This window comes from Zingiber officinale, chromosome 10B (assembly GCF_018446385.1).
Source record: "Zingiber officinale cultivar Zhangliang chromosome 10B, Zo_v1.1, whole genome shotgun sequence".
Taxonomy (NCBI): domain Eukaryota; kingdom Viridiplantae; phylum Streptophyta; class Magnoliopsida; order Zingiberales; family Zingiberaceae; genus Zingiber; species Zingiber officinale.
In genome coordinates this window covers 56,718,592-56,734,593 of record NC_056005.1, presented here as the reverse complement: position 1 = coordinate 56,734,593, position 16,002 = coordinate 56,718,592, and the positions used below count along the sequence as shown (strand labels likewise).

At 40.0% G+C, this 16,002-nt stretch overlaps 2 pseudogenes; one reads left to right on the top strand and one right to left on the bottom strand.

The window, feature by feature from the left end:
- Positions 1–1,387: 1,387 nt before the first annotated feature.
- LOC122029148 lies at positions 1,388–2,514 on the bottom strand (annotated as a pseudogene).
- A 6,750-nt stretch (positions 2,515–9,264) lies between these two features.
- LOC122028612 lies at positions 9,265–13,287 on the top strand (annotated as a pseudogene).
- The last annotated feature ends 2,715 nt before the right edge of the window (positions 13,288–16,002 follow it).

Sequence of the window (16,002 nt, the reverse complement as noted above, 5' to 3'; positions counted from 1 at the left end):
TTTGGTTCATGTGTTAAGTAAGTCTAATTTGGACTTAGACTCATTTAATTAATTTAATTCAATGAATAGAGATTCATTAAATTAAAATTGACTTGAACCAATGGTTAGATTAGATCAAATAAGGGAGAGAAGTGGTCAAGTTTGACTTGACTTAAGTAGGAAGATGAAGAGTCAAGTTTTGACTTGACTTTGACTTGTCAAATGCCACATCATCAAAGCTTCTTCATTTGGTCAAGTTTGACTTGACCAAATGCCACCTCATGGAGGAGATCAAGAGACTTGAATCTTGATATTCCATGGGGGTTACATGCCTTGAAGTGGCCGGCCACTTTTAGGTGGAATGAAAATTTGATTTTCATTCAAGTGGTTGTAACTCTATCTTCTTCTTCCTCTTGAGTTTTCTTCTTGCTCTCCCTCTCCTCCCTACTGATCTCTAAGGTTGCTAGCACATCCTTAGAGATTTTTCTCCATCTCTTGCTTGTGTGGATACACATAGAGAAGTGTCTACTTTGACACTTTCGAGATCCGGCGAACCGAGGACAAGCGGGATTGCGAAGGGCTTCGCATCGAAGGTATAAATCTTTCTTCATGTAGGTCTAGGAGTAGATCTAAGTAGAAACTCGTACTCGTATTTAAATTTTGAAACCTATCCTTCGCACGAGATCCAGTGGCATGGGTGATTCGGGGTTTCCACGATGCGAAAACGCGGTTTTCGCGGCCCGAAAAATCCAACATGTTTAATTATATATGATACCAATGTTTTATTGTATATGATATTCTCATTTTCTAAAAATGCATTATAAACGATTCTAACGTTTTTCCATTCATAATTTCCAAATGGCTTACTATTAATATTTTCTTCAAATTAACATTAACAAGTACAAAAATTTACTGCCTCCTTTGGTCTTGAGCACAGTAAAATGTTTTAAGGATCGAATATACTAATTACCATGATGTTGCAAATCAACCGGAAGAGAGCTAAATCATTGCTTGGTACACTCTACACACTAACAGCATGATTCACAAACATAACTGCTACTAGCATTGTAGATCAACATTGTACAACATATGATTACCCAATATGTAATATTTTTATATTTCCAAGATACAGAATATGAAAGAAACAATTGACCAAACCCAAATTCTAAGGTTTTTTCAGTATCAAGAAAAGAAAAAAAAGCAACATGCAAGGATGATCTGAACTTAACAACCATATAAAAAGCATAGAGATTTTTCTCTTAGTGAAAGATGGGACTTGATAAGAAGACAATCACAGTCCCAAATATGCAATCAATGAGTTAAAGATCGATGCAATGAACTTGCAGGATAATCAGAACAATAAGATAAGATGACATTCATAATTGTATTATTATGCCATAACTAAAATCTATGATGAAGCAATGCCAACTGCATCAGATTCTTTCCTACTTTGACAAACACACTCATAATAGCATTAAATAGAAAGTTGACCACAAAAGATTCAGCAACACCTAGTTTATACATGAAAATGCATCAATCAATGAACTTGCCACAAATGAAAACAATATGAAGCATGCATGATAGCAAGGATACACTTTCCAGCATCTGAAGGAAGAAGTCTCATTTCAGTGACTTTTGATAATTCCAAATCATCATTACTTTCTGATTCTGAGCTTTTAGACTCTTCATCTTTGTCGCCTATCTCGATCTGATAAAGAATCCAGCAAACAGTACATAAGCAATAAAGCAAAAAACAACACAGGAGCCATCAGCCAATCTGACTATCCTCAATGGTGTAACTCAAATTTGCCCCTCAAATAATTCAAATCCTTCAAGACATTATTACTATAAAGGACCATTCTTAGCTAGTAATCACCAACTCAAATAGGCAACCTCAAGCACCAACATCTAGCTATCCAAGAAACAGCTTACCGGTATCCCCTTAATTCATGCTTAGAAAATTCAAGTCAGAGGCAACAAAAGTTCAAGTTTACCAATCAGTGAGGGAAAATAGCGCATTATCGAGCACCACAATGAATTCTCCAAAAAAAACATAGAAAGCTTTCTAATGTTCAAGATAAACATAAAAGAAAAAAAGTTACGTTTTGTAATTTTGATCCTTTGGATTCAATAGAAGTTTAGGTAGAACCGCCCCAAACTCAGTCATAGATCAAATACCTGAGTATAGATGCAAGGAAAGGGGTAGGTCTCCAGGTCCCTTGACACAGCGTGGAGGGACAACGACAAGAAATCCACCGCATACCCTTTCCCTTTGTCGGCGTCGCTCAGCCAAATCACCTCCTACAGGATCCACTCACATCTGAGAGAAGACAAGAAGCAAGAAACTGAGTGAGCGTGGCACTGATACCTTGAGGTGACGTAGAGAGTTCCAGGCGACTCCATGGGTCGGGAACTGAGGGCGACGGCGACGCCAGGCTCAACATGCATCAGCTCCTTTCCGTCGTCGGATTCCAGCAGGGGTCGTCCATCGTCGTCGACGACGCGACCATCGAAGTGCAGCAGCCCTAAACCCATAGCGGGAGTATCTTAGGGTTCCCAGGACACAATGCCCCTTTTTAATCTAGCATAGAGAGCTCAAAGGCCTTCTTCAGAAGGCCTCTCCGGTGCTTGGAAAAGGTCACCTGCCGGCTGGCCAGTTCTCTATCCTCCTCATCTGTGTCTTCCCCCTCACCATGTCGACCGATTAGTTGATAACACACCTGGAGGCAGCGCCGAATCTTACTGCGAGCAGTAAAATCAGCGAGCAAGGAGCTCCGATCAGTCCTGGCCACGCGAGGATCGACAAGGAGGGATCAAATCAGAAGAAGGAGATGAGGAATCGAGGTTACCAGATATGGGATCGAGAAAGAGTGGAGGGCGACTTCTAGCGACCTGACGACGACTCCAAGCCACACAGGCAGCCTCTTCTCACCCAAAGGGAGGAGTTGGAGGAGATGCGGTGTGGTTGGACGGAGAAGCAAGGACGTCCTGTGTTGATCCTGATCGGGAGAGGAAGGGGCGTCGATCTAGGAAGGGGAAGAGGGAGATGAGGCGACAGTATACGGTGGACGACGCGATATAGGTTTAGGTTTAGAGGGAAGAGTGAATTGTTGTAAATTTCGGCTAAGTATTGGTGGGAAAATTATATTATTTTATTTTATCCTAGACACCGGGTTTTAAAAATCGGAGTTAAAATCGATGTCTATTAACGAAAAAAAGGCACTCATAGACATCGGCTTAAAAACTGATGTCTATGAGCAAAAATCTGCACTTATAGACATCGATTTTTGGAAAAACTGTTGGGTTTTTCGGGCCGCAAAAACCGCTTTTTGCGTTGCGGAAATCCCGAAACCCCCATGCCACGGATCCGTGTGAAGGAATAAAATTTCAAAAAACCTTCACGTACGAGTTTTCTAAGCCTAGATCTACAAGATAAGATCTTTACCCTTGATGCGAAGCCCTTCACGTAATCCCGCTCATCCTAGGTTCACCGGATCTCGAGAGTATCAAACTAGATACTCCTCTATGTGTATCCACACAAGCAAGAGATGGAGAAAAACCACACAAAAGGTGTGCTAGCACCTTTGATGGTCACGGTAAGGAGGAAGAGAGGGAGAGAAGATGAGAGCTTGAAGAAGAAGAAGGAATGAATGAGAATCAATTCTCACTTGTAACTCCACCAAAAGTGGTCGGCCACCTTCAATTGAGGAGTTATATACTCCATGGAATTTCAAGAGTCAAAAACTCTTGATCTCCCTCATGAGGTGGCACACCATGAAGTGGTCTTGATGATGTGGCACATCATCATTAGTCCACTTAATACCAACTCACCAATGAGGTGGAAAATGGTCAAGTCAAACTTAACCCTTCATCTTCCTCTCAAGTCAAGTCAAACTTGACCACTTCTCTCCCTTAGTTGATCAAATCTAACCATTCGTTCAAGTCAATTTTAATTTAATGAATCTCTATTCATTGAATTAAATTAATTAAATGAGTCTAAGCCAAATTAAACTCACTTAACACAAGAATCAAATTGAGTCCAACTCAATTAGCTCAATTTGAATTACTCTTAATCCAATTTGGTTCATCACATGAACCTAATCCTTTAGGTTCATCAAATGAACCTAATCTCCATCTAATTGCCCTTTGTGTGTGACCCTATAGGTTCTTTTAACGCTGGCAATGCTCCTAAACCAATTTAGAAGCATAAGTAATGAGCGGTATCTAGCAACACATCATTACTACCTAAGTTATAAGAATGTTGAGATCCAACATCACCTTGTGACTACTAATTGTGACTCCTCACAATATATACAATGCCCTTCTATCCTAGACATCTAGATTGATCAATGTGAGACATAGACCGTGTCATCCTCTAATCAATCTAAATCTTGAACTCCAAGTAGACTCACTCAATCAAATGAGCTTAATATCTCATATTGACTCATTTGGACATGACCATGCACTTCGTGGTCTCACTCTATCAAGAATATCGATGTCACTCCCGTCATATAGGAGGGATATATCCCATCTTCATCACTCACATCCCTCCGCATAGTTTGATACATACCCAGTAATCGCCTTTATAGTCCACCCAGTTACGGGTGACGTTTGACGAAGCCAAAGTACGTAACTCCTAATGTAGGGAACCATGGTGACTTCAGGTCCAAGGACTAGTAGTCATACTAATAGCCACATGAGAAAGTATATGACACTCATATAACGATCCATGATACTTTCTCATGGCGGGTCATTCAGTATACATTCTCCAATGCATACCCATGTGTCAACTTGATATCTCCATATCCATGACTTGTGAGATCAAGTCATCGAGTTTGATATGAACCCCACCAATAAATATGATGGAACCCGAAACAAAGGTGGATAGAACCCCAAGAACTAAATGACAAGAGTGTGAGCCTTGACCCGTAACCAAGAATTGGCACGAACCAAGCCTACGAAGGAAAGAAACGCCACACCTAGGGGTGATAAGTTTCGATGGGTTGAACACCACGAGAGTAGACTCGATAAGTTCAGCAAGTTCTTTCAAGAACTAAGAGAGCACACAATCTCACCAAAAACTAAGTTGCTTCATACTTAGATGCCCCTCCCTTATATAATGGGAGTGAACAAGGAAAATACAAGATAAGTACATGCACAATTAGAGTCCCAATGTTGCATGCCTCATGCAAGCTATCTAGAAACCCAAAACAAAATAAATGCATGCACAATTAGAGTCCCAAGTTGCATGCTTCATTAAACAATCTAAAATACTTAAGTATTCATGCATGAACGAATTTCCATGCTTTGCATGCTTATTAGCGTTCTTCCGTTAAGCGCGGCTAGTCATGGATGGTTGTGCCCGATTACGTGGATTAGACCACGACTAGCAGTTACGATTATCTTGGTTTCTCCTTGCTTATAGTCCTCCCAATGTTTTTTTTATTAGCCCATTTAGTGCTTCCTTGAAACGCTTTGCCCGTAGTCTTGTAATTGGGCCTTCTGGAAGTGATAACCGATCTCTCCTATCTGCAGCCCTTGGGCATACATCATTCTCCCCTTCTTGGAAAGGATTTGTCCTCAAATCATCACCTGCATCAAACGGGGATAAGTCTGTAACATTAAAAGTAGAATGTACGCCATACTCACCTGGTAGTTCAAGTTTGTAGGCATTATCATTGATGCGCTCTAATACTTGAAATGGGCCATCCCCTAGAGGTAGAAGTTTAGAACGACGTTTGTTCGGAAATCTCTCCTTTCGGAGGTGTAACCAAACCCATTATCCTGGTTCAAACACATTTTTCTTGCGCCCCTTGTTAGCTTGTTGCATGTATTGCTGAGTTCTTTTCTCAATATTCAGTCGTGCTTGTTCATGAATCTTCTTTACGAATTCGGTCTTCTGCTTACCATCTAAGTTTATATGCTCACTTACAGCTAAAGGAATCAAATCTAATGGTGACAAGGGATTGAAACCATAAATACTTTCAAATGGAAAAAATTTAGTTGCAGAATGTATGCTCCTATTGTAAGCAAATTCAACATGAGGTAGACAATCTTCTCATATTCTCAAATTCTTGTTAATGACCGCACGAAGTAAAAAGGACAAGGTTCGATTGACCACTTCAGTTTGCCCATCAGTTTGGGGGTGACAAGTAGTAGAGAACAACAATTTAGTTCCTAATTTTCCCCACAAAGTCTTCCAAAAATAACTCAAAAATTTTGCATATCTATTAGAGACAATGGTCCTAGGCAATCCATGCAACCTAATAACCTCTTTAAAGAACAATTTAGCTATATGCGATGCATCATCGGTTTTATGACATGGAATGAAATGCGCTATTTTGGAGAATCTGTCTACCACAACAAAAATTGAATCTCTCCCTCTCTTGGTCCGGGGTAATCCCAAAACAAAGTCCATTGAAATATCAGTCCAAGGTTCACTAGGTATAGGCAAAGGAGTATACAAGCCATGGGGTTTCAATTTAGATTTAGCTTGTTTGCAAGTGATACACTTCTCACAAATTCTTTCCACGTCGCGTTTCATATGAGGCCAAAAGAAATGATCCTGTAAAACCCCTAAAGTCTTAGTAACGCCAAAATGACCCATCAATCCACCACCATGGGATTCCCTAATGAATAATTCACGTAACGAACACATAGGCACACCCAATCTATTTTCACGAAATAAAAACCCATCATGCCTATAGAACTTACCAAACGCAACCTTATCGCATGCTTTGAACACCTCAGAAAAATCAGTATCGTTAGTATATAAATCCTTGATATATTCAAATCCAAGTAACTTCGTATCTAAAGTGGATAGTAAAGCATACCTTCGAGATAGTGCATCAGCAACTACGTTCTCCTTTCCTTGCTTGTATTTGATCACATAAGGAAATGTCTCAATGAATTCTACCCATTTAGAATGGCACCGGTTCAACCTATGTTGGCTCTTCAAATGCTTTAGAGATTGATGATCAGTGTGAATCACGAATTCTTTTGGCCATAGGTAATGTTGCCATGTCTCCAATGCTCTCACCAATGCATACATTTCCTTATCATATGTGGGATAGTTGAGAGTGGCTCCACTCAACTTCTCACTGAAATAAGCAATGGGTCTCATTTCCTGCATAAGCACAGCACCTATACCAACACCAGAAGCATCACATTCGATTTCAAATGTTTTAGAAAAATCTGGTAGGATTAGTAAAGGAGCATAACTTAGCATTTCTTTCAAAGTGTTGAAGGCCCTCTCTTGCTCCTCTCCCCACTTGAATGAATCATTTTTCTTGATGACTTTAGTAAGAGGAGTTGCAATATTGCTAAAATCACGAACAAACCGTCGATAGAAGCTGGCCAAACCATGGAAACTCCTCACTTGGCTAATTATTGTCGGTGTTGGCCACTCTTGGATTGCTTTCACCTTTTCCTCATCCATCTCAACGCCTTTAGTACTAACAACAAAACCAAGAAACACAACTTTCTCCATACAAAAGGTGCATTTATCGAGGTTAGCAAAAAGCTTTTCTTCTTTTAGCACACTCAAAACTTACCTTAAATGTGTAACATGCTCTTCTAAGCTTCTGCTAAAAATCAAAATATCATCAAAATACACAACTACAAATTTCCCTAAGAAAGCACGTAAAACATGGTTCATCAAACGTGATGTATGCTCAAGGGCTCAAGATAGGAGAGATCAGTTACACTTCCGGAAGACCCAATTACAAGACTACGGGCAAAACGTTTCAAGGAAGCACTAAATGGGCTAATCAAAAAACATTGGGAGGACTATGAGCAAGGAGAAACCAAGATAATCGCAACTGCTAGTCGTGGCCTAATCCACGTAATCGGGCACAACCATCCATGACTGGTCACGCTTAACGGAAGAACACTAATAAGCATGCAAAAGCTTGAGAATTTGATCATGCATGAAGACTTAAGTATTTTAGATTGTTTAATGAAACATGCAAAAGCTTGAGAATTCGATCATGCATGAAGACTTAAGTATTTTAGATTGTTTAATGAAGCATGCAACTTGGGACTCTAATTGTGCATGCATTTATTTTGTTTTGGGTTTCTAGATAGCTTGCATGAGGCATGCAACATTGGGACTCTAATTGTGCATGTACTTATCTTGTATTTTCCTTGTTCACTCCCATTATATAAGGGAGGGACATCTTAGTATGAAGCAACTTAGTTTTTGGTGAGATTGTGTGCTCTCTTAGTTCTTGAAAGAACTTGTTGAACTTATCGAGTCTACTCTCGTGGCGTTCAACCCATCGAAACTTATCACCCCTAGGTGTGGCGTTTCTTTCCTTCGTAGGGTTGGTTCGTGCCAATTCTTGGTTACGGGTCAAGGCTCACACTCGTGTTGTTTAATTCTTGGGGTTCTATCCAGCTTTGTTTCGGGTTCCATCACATTTGTTGGTTGGGTTAGTATCATCTGGTATCAGAGCTTCGGTTCAAAGGCAAGTACAAATCTATCTTTACTTGTTGTTCAGCCAAAAGCAAAAAAAAAACAATCATGGAAAAAAAAGGAAAAAAAAAAGAGAGCGCAACGAAAAGACAAAAAAAAGAAGAAGAAGAAGAAGAAGAAAGCGCAAAAAAAAAAGTTGCTTGTGTGAATCGAAGTAAATTGTCTTCAACAATTCTTTTCTTGTTTTACTTATTCTCAAACTTCTACTCTTTCATTTTCTCTTAAAATTCTGCCATCATAAGTTTCGGTGGTATCTTTTGAATTGCTACGCGATATTCTGATTTGTTATAGAGTTTGATCAAGAACTAAGAGATATCATCAATTGAGAGCTACCACCCAAACGTGAGTTGAGTGCTTGTGACGTTTTCTTTCATTTTGCAGCCATGTCCAACAACCAGGAGGATGGAGCAAATGAGGGGGCTAGGCCACTTCCGAACTTGCAATTACATGCATTGATGGGGGAGATGTCGCGGATGATGAGGGAGGAATTAGAATCTATCCATGAGAGGTTGGATCGGGTGGAGGATGGGACACCAAGAAGACATCAACAAGACCGTATTACTAGACCACAATGAAGACATGCCCAAGGGATTGAAGTCGAAGAAGATGAAGAGGTTATTGTGGAAGACTTTGATGAGCAAAACTACAATCGGGGCAGGATTGGACATCGAGGAGATAGAAACGAAACTAGAAGAAATAATGATTTAGGAGGGATTAAGATGAAAATTCCAACTTTCCAAGGAAGAAATGACCCAGAAGCTTACATGGAATGGGAAACTAAGATGGAAATGGTGTTTGACTGTCATGAATTCTCAGAGTTTAAAAAGGTGAAGTTAGCTGCCATTGAATTCACTAATTATGCTATTGTTTGGTGGGATCAAGTGGTGATGACTCGGAGAAGGAATAGAGAGCAACCTGTGTCCACTTGGGAGGAAATGAATGTGCTCATGAGAAGGAGGTTTGTACCCAGCCATTATTATAGAAGTTTATATCAGCGGCTTCAAAGGTTATCTCAAGGCTCCAAAAGTGTGGATGAATATTTCAAGGAGATGGAGTTGTCCATGATCCGAGCTAATATCGATGAAGATCAGGAAGCCACCATGGCCAGGTTTTTACATGGTTTAAACCCAAAAATTGCTGATATTATTGAATTGCAGCATTATGTTGAGCTGTCAGACATGGTCCACCAAGCACAAAAAGTGGAAGAACAACTCAAGAGGAGAGGATTGGCTAGGAGGGGGCAACCAATGACTACTCATGGCACATGGCGGACAGCTCCAAGAAAGGAGGAACAACCTCAAAATAAGCCAAAGTTTGAACCCTTCAAGAAGGCCAAACCTACACCATCTACTACTCAAGGTAATCGCGAGCCCATTTCCTCCAAAACTCGTGATATCAAGTGTTTTAAAAGTCAAGGGCATGGTCATATAGCTAGTCAATGTGTGAACAAAAGGGTGATGGTAATAAACGCTCAAGGTGAACTTGAGTCGGAAGATGAGGATGAAATAGTTGAAGAAGTGCCACAAAAAGAGGACAGTGATGATGAACAACATGCTATTATCGGAGACTTATTGGTGGCCCTACGAGTTCTAAATCTACAAGCTAAGGAGGAAGAAGGTAATCAAAGGGAGAATTTGTTTCATACCCGTTGCTTTGTCAATAACAAGGTTTGCAGTGTTATTATTGATGGGGGGAGTTGCACCAATGTGGCAAGTACTGATTTGGTGGAGAAATTATCACTACCAACTCGAAAACATTCACGACCTTATCGACTACAGTGGCTAAACGATTGCGGAGAAATCAAGGTAACAAAACAAGTCTTGGTAGCAATCTCCATTGGCAAATATGAAGATGAGCTGTTGTGTGATGTGGTTCCCATGCATGCATGCCATCTATTGTTGGGAAGACCTTGGCAATTCGATCGAAAGGTAACACATGATGGCCTCACAAATAAGTATAGTTTTACTTTGAAAGGGCAACCTATTATTCTTGTACCGTTGACTCCAAGACAAGTTATGGAGGATCAGTTGAGACTACAAAAAGTAAATGAAAAGAAGAAAGAAAAAGAAATTGAGAGAAAAAAATTGAGAAAAAAGAAGAAGAGGGAAAGAAAAATGAGAGGAAAGAAGATGGGAGGAAAGAGACAAAAGGAGTGGGCAAGGAAAAAAAAGGAGAGAGAAAGAAAAATATTTTTTATGCAAAAAAAAAGTGAGATTAAGCGAGCTTTGTTTTCAAATCAGCTGCCCCTTATACTTTTATATAAGGAGGCACTCTTGAGCACTAACGACCTTAACAATTCTTTACCTAGTGTTATTGTTTCTCTCTTACAGGAATTCAAGGAGGTCTTTCCTGAAGAGGTTCCGCATGGTTTACCTCCCATTAGAGGAATTGAGCACCAAATTGACTTCATACCTGGTGCCTCCATTCCGAATCGACCTTCCTATAGAAGCAATCCGGAGGAAGCAAAGAAACTTCAGAGGCAATTTAATGAATTATTAGAAAAGGCGTATGTTCGAGAAAGCATGAGTCCTTGCGCCGTGCCTGTGTTACTAGTTGCCAAGAAGGACGGAACATGGAGGATGTGTGTGGATTGTCGAGCCATCAATAACATCACGGTAAAGTATCGCCATCCAATTCCTAGGATTGATGATATACTTGATGAATTGCATGGTTCTTGTGTGTTCACAAAAATTGATCTTAGGAGTGGATATCATCAGATTAGGATGAAGGAAGGTGATGAATGGAAAACTGGTTTTAAAACTATGCAGGGCTTATATGAATGGTTAGTAATGCCTTTTGGCTTAACTAATGCTCCTAGCACTTTTATGCGTTTGATGAACCATGTTTTGCGTGCTTTCTTAGGGACATTTGTAGTTGTGTATTTTGATGATATTTTGATTTTTAGTAGAAGCTTAGAAGAGCATGTTACACATTTAAGGTTAGTTTTGAGCGTGCTAAAAGAAGAAAAGCTTTTTGCTAACCTCGATAAATGCACCTTTTGTACGGAGAAAGTTGTGTTTCTTGGTTTTGTTGTTAGTACTAAAGGCGTTGAGATGGATGAGGAAAAGGTGAAAGCAATCCAAGAGTGGCCAACACCGACAACAATTAGCCAAGTGAGGAGTTTCCATGGTTTGGCCAGCTTCTATCAACGGTTTGTTCGTGATTTTAGCAATATTGCAGCTCCTCTTACTAAAGTCATCAAGAAAAATGAGTCATTCAAGTGGGGAGAGAAGCAAGAGAGGCCCTTCAACACTTTGAATGAAAAGCTAAGTTCTGCTCCTTTACTAATCCTACCAGATTTTTCTAAAACATTTGAAATCGAATGTGATGCTTCTGGTGTTGGTATAGGTGCTGTGTTTATGCAGGAAATGAGGCTCATTGCTTATTTCAGTGAGAAGTTGAGTGGAGCCACTCTCAACTATCCCACATATGACAAGGAAATGTATGCATTGGTGAGAGCATTGGAGACATGGCAACATTACCAATGGCCAAAAGAATTCGTGATTCACACAGATCATCAATCTCTAAAGCATTTGAAGAGCCAACATAAGTTGAACCGACGCCATGCTAAATGGGTAGAATTCATTGAGACATTTCCTTTTGTGATCAAATACAAGCAAGGAAAGGAGAACGTAGTTGCTGATGCACTATCTCGAAGGTATGCTTTACTGTCCACTTTAGATACGAAGTTACTTGGATTTGAATATATCAAGGATTTATATACTAACGATACTGATTTTTCTGAGGTGTTCAAAGCATGAGATAAGGTTGCATTTGGTAAGTTCTATAGGCATGATGGGTTTTTATTTCGTGAAAATAGATTGTGTGTGCCTATGTGTTCGTTATGTGAATTATTCACTAGGGAAGCCCACGGTGGTGGATTGATGGGTCATTTTAGCGTTGCTAAGACGTTAGGGGTTTTACAGGATCATTTCTTTTGGCCTCATATGAAACGCGACGTGGAAAGAATTTGTGAGAAGTGTATCACCTGCAAACAAGCTAAATCTAAATTGAAACCCCACGGCTTGTATACTCCTTTGCCTATACCTAGTGAACCTTGGACTGATATTCCAATGGACTTTGTTTTGGGATTACCCCGGACCAAGAGAGGGAGAGATTCAATTTTTGTTGTGGTAGACAGATTCTCTAAAATGGCGTATTTCATTCCATGTCATAAAACCGATGATGCATCGCATATAGCTGAATTGTTCTTTAAAGAGGTTATTAGGTTGCATGGCATGCCTAGGACCATTGTCTCTGATAGAGATGCAAAATTTTTGAGTTATTTTTGGAAGACTTTGTGGGGGAAATTAGGAACTAAATTATTGTTCTCTACTACTTGTCACCCCCAAACTGATGGGCAAACTGAAGTGGTCAATTGAACCTTATCCTTTTTACTTCGTGCCGTCATTAACAAGAATTTGAGAATATGGGAAGATTGTCTACCTCATGTTGAATTTGCTTACAATAGGAGCATACATTCTGCGACTAAATTTTCTCCATTTGAAATTTTTTATGGTTTCAATCCCTTGTCACCATTAGATTTGATTCCTTTAGCTGTAAGTGAGCATATAAACTTAGATGGTAAGAAGAAGGCCGAATTCGTAAAGAAGATTCATGAACAAGCACGACTGAATATTGAGAAAAGAACTCAGCAATACATGCAACAAGCTAACAAGGGACGCAAGAAAATTGTGTTTGAACCAGGAGGATGGGTTTGGTTACACCTCCGAAAGGTGCGATTTCCGGACAAACGTCGTTCTAAACTTTTACCTCGAGGGGATGGCCCATTTCAAGTATTAGAGCGCATCAATGATAAAGCCTACAAACTTGAACTACCAGGTGAGTATGGCGTACATTCTACTTTTAATGTTGCTGACTTATCCCCGTTTGATGCGGGTGATGATTTGAGGACAAATCCTTTTCAAGAAGGGGAGAATGATGTATGGTCAAGGGTTGAAGATAGGAGAGATAAGTTATCACTTCCGGAAGGCCCAATTACAAGACTACGAGCAAAGCGTTTCAAGGAACCACTAAATGGGATAATCAAAAAACATTGGGAGGACTATGAGCAAGGAGAAACCAAGATAATCGCAACTGCTAGTCGTGGCCTAATCCACGTAATCGGGCACAACCATCCATGACTGGTCGCGCTTAACGGAAGAACGCTAATAAGCATGCAAAAGCATGAGAATTCGTTCATGCATGAAGACTTAAGTATTTTAGATTGTTTAATGAAGCATGCAACTTGGGACTCTAATTGTGCATGCATTTATTTTGTTTTGGGTTTCTAGATAGCTTGCATGAGGCATGCAACATTGGGACTCTAATTGTGAATGTACTTATCTTGTATTTTCCTTCTTCACTCCCATTATATAAGGGAGGGACATCTTAGTATGAAGCAACTTAGTTTTTGGTGAGATTGTGTGCTCTCTTAGTTCTTAAAAGAACTTGCTGAACTTATCGAGTCTACTCTCGTGGCGTACAACCCATCGAAACTTATCACCCCTAGGGTGTGGCGTTTCTTTCCTTCGTAGGCTTGGTTCATGCCAATTCTTGGTTACGGGTCAAGGCTCACACTCTTGTTATTTAGTTCTTGGGGTTCTATCCACCTTTGTTTCGGGTTCCATCACATTAGTTGGTGGGGTTCGTATCAAAACGCATAAAAGTGCTAGGAGCATTAGTTAAGCCAAAAGGTATTACTAACCATTCATATAAGCCATGCTTAGTTTTAAAACCAGTTTTCCATTCATCACCTTCCTTCATCCTAATCTGATGATATCCACTCCTAAGATTAATTTTTGTGAATACACAAGAACCATGCAATTCATCAAGTATATCATCAATCCTAGGAATTGGATGACGATACTTTACCGTGATGTTGTTGATGGCTCGAGAATCCACACACATCCTCCATGTTCCGTCCTTCTTGGGAACTAGTAACACAGGCACGGCGCAAGGACTCATGCTTTCTCGAACATACGCCTTTTCTAATAATTCAATAAATTGCCTCTGAAGTTTCTTTGCTTCCTCCGGATTGCATCTATAGGAAGGTTGATTCGGAATGGAGGCACCAGGTATGAAGTCAATTTGGTGCTAAATTCCTCTAATGGGAGGTAAACCATGCGGAACCTCTTCAGGAAAGACCTCCTTGAATTCCTGTAAGAGAGAAACAATAACACTAGGTAAAGAATTGTTAAGGTCGTTAGTGCTCAAGAGTGCCTCCTTATATAAAAGGATAAGGGGCAGCTGAATTGAAAACAAAGCTCGCTTAATCTCACTTTTTTTTGCATAAAAAATATTTTTCTTTCTCTCTCCTTTTTTTTTCCTTGCCCACTCCTTTTGTCTCTTTCCTCTCATCTTCTTTCCTCTCATTTTTCTTTCCCTCTTCTTTTTTTTCTCAATTTTTTTTCTCTCAATTTCTTTTTCTTTCTTCTTTTCATTTGCTTTTTGTAGTCTCAACTGATCCTCCATAACTTGTCTTGGAGTCAACGGTACAAGAATAATAGGTTGCCCTTTCAAACTAAAACTATACTTATTTGTGTGGCCATCATGTGTTACCTTTCGATCGAATTGCCAAGGTCTTCCCAACAATAGATGGCATGCATGCATGGGAACCACATCACATAACAACTCATCTTCATATTTGCCAATGGAGATTGCTACCAAGACTTGTTTTGTTACCTTGATTTCTCCACAATCGTTTAGCCACTACAGTCGATAAGGTCGTGAATGTTTCCGAGTTGGTAGTGATAATTTCTCCACCAAATCAGTACTTGCCACATTGGTGCAACTCCCCCCATCAATAATAACACTGCAAACCTTGTTATTGACAAAGCAACGGGTATGAAACAAATTCTCCCTTTGATTACCTTCTTCCTCCTTAGCTTGTAGATTTAGACCTCGTCGAGCCACCAATAAGTCTCCGATAACAGCATGTTGTTCATCATCACTGTCCTCTTTTTGGGGCACCTCTTCAACTATTTTATCCTCATCTTCCGATTCAAGTTCACCTTGAGCATTTATTACCATCACCCTTTTGTTCACACATTGCCTAGCTATATGACCATGTCCTTGACATTTAAAACACTTGATATCACTAGTTTTGGAGGAAATGGGCTCGTGATTACCTTGAGTAGTAGATGGTGTAGGTTTGGGCTTCTTGAAGGGTTCAAACTTTGGCTTATTTTGAGGTTGTTCCTCCTTTCTTGGAGCTGTCCGCCATGTGCCATGAGTAGTCATTGGTTGCCCCCTCCTAGCCAATCCTCTCCTCTTGAGTTGTTCTTCCACTTTTTGTGCTTGGTGGACCATGTATAACAGCTCAACATAATGTTGCAATTCAACAATATCAGCAATTTCTGGGTTTAAACCATGTAAAAACCTGGTCATGGTGGCTTCCCGATCTTCATCGATATTAGCTCGGATCATGGACAACTCCATCTCCTTGAAATATTCATCCACTCTTTTGGAGCCTTGATATAACCTTTGAAGCCGCTGATATAAGCTTCTATAATAATGGCTGGGTACAAACCTCCTTCTCATGAGCA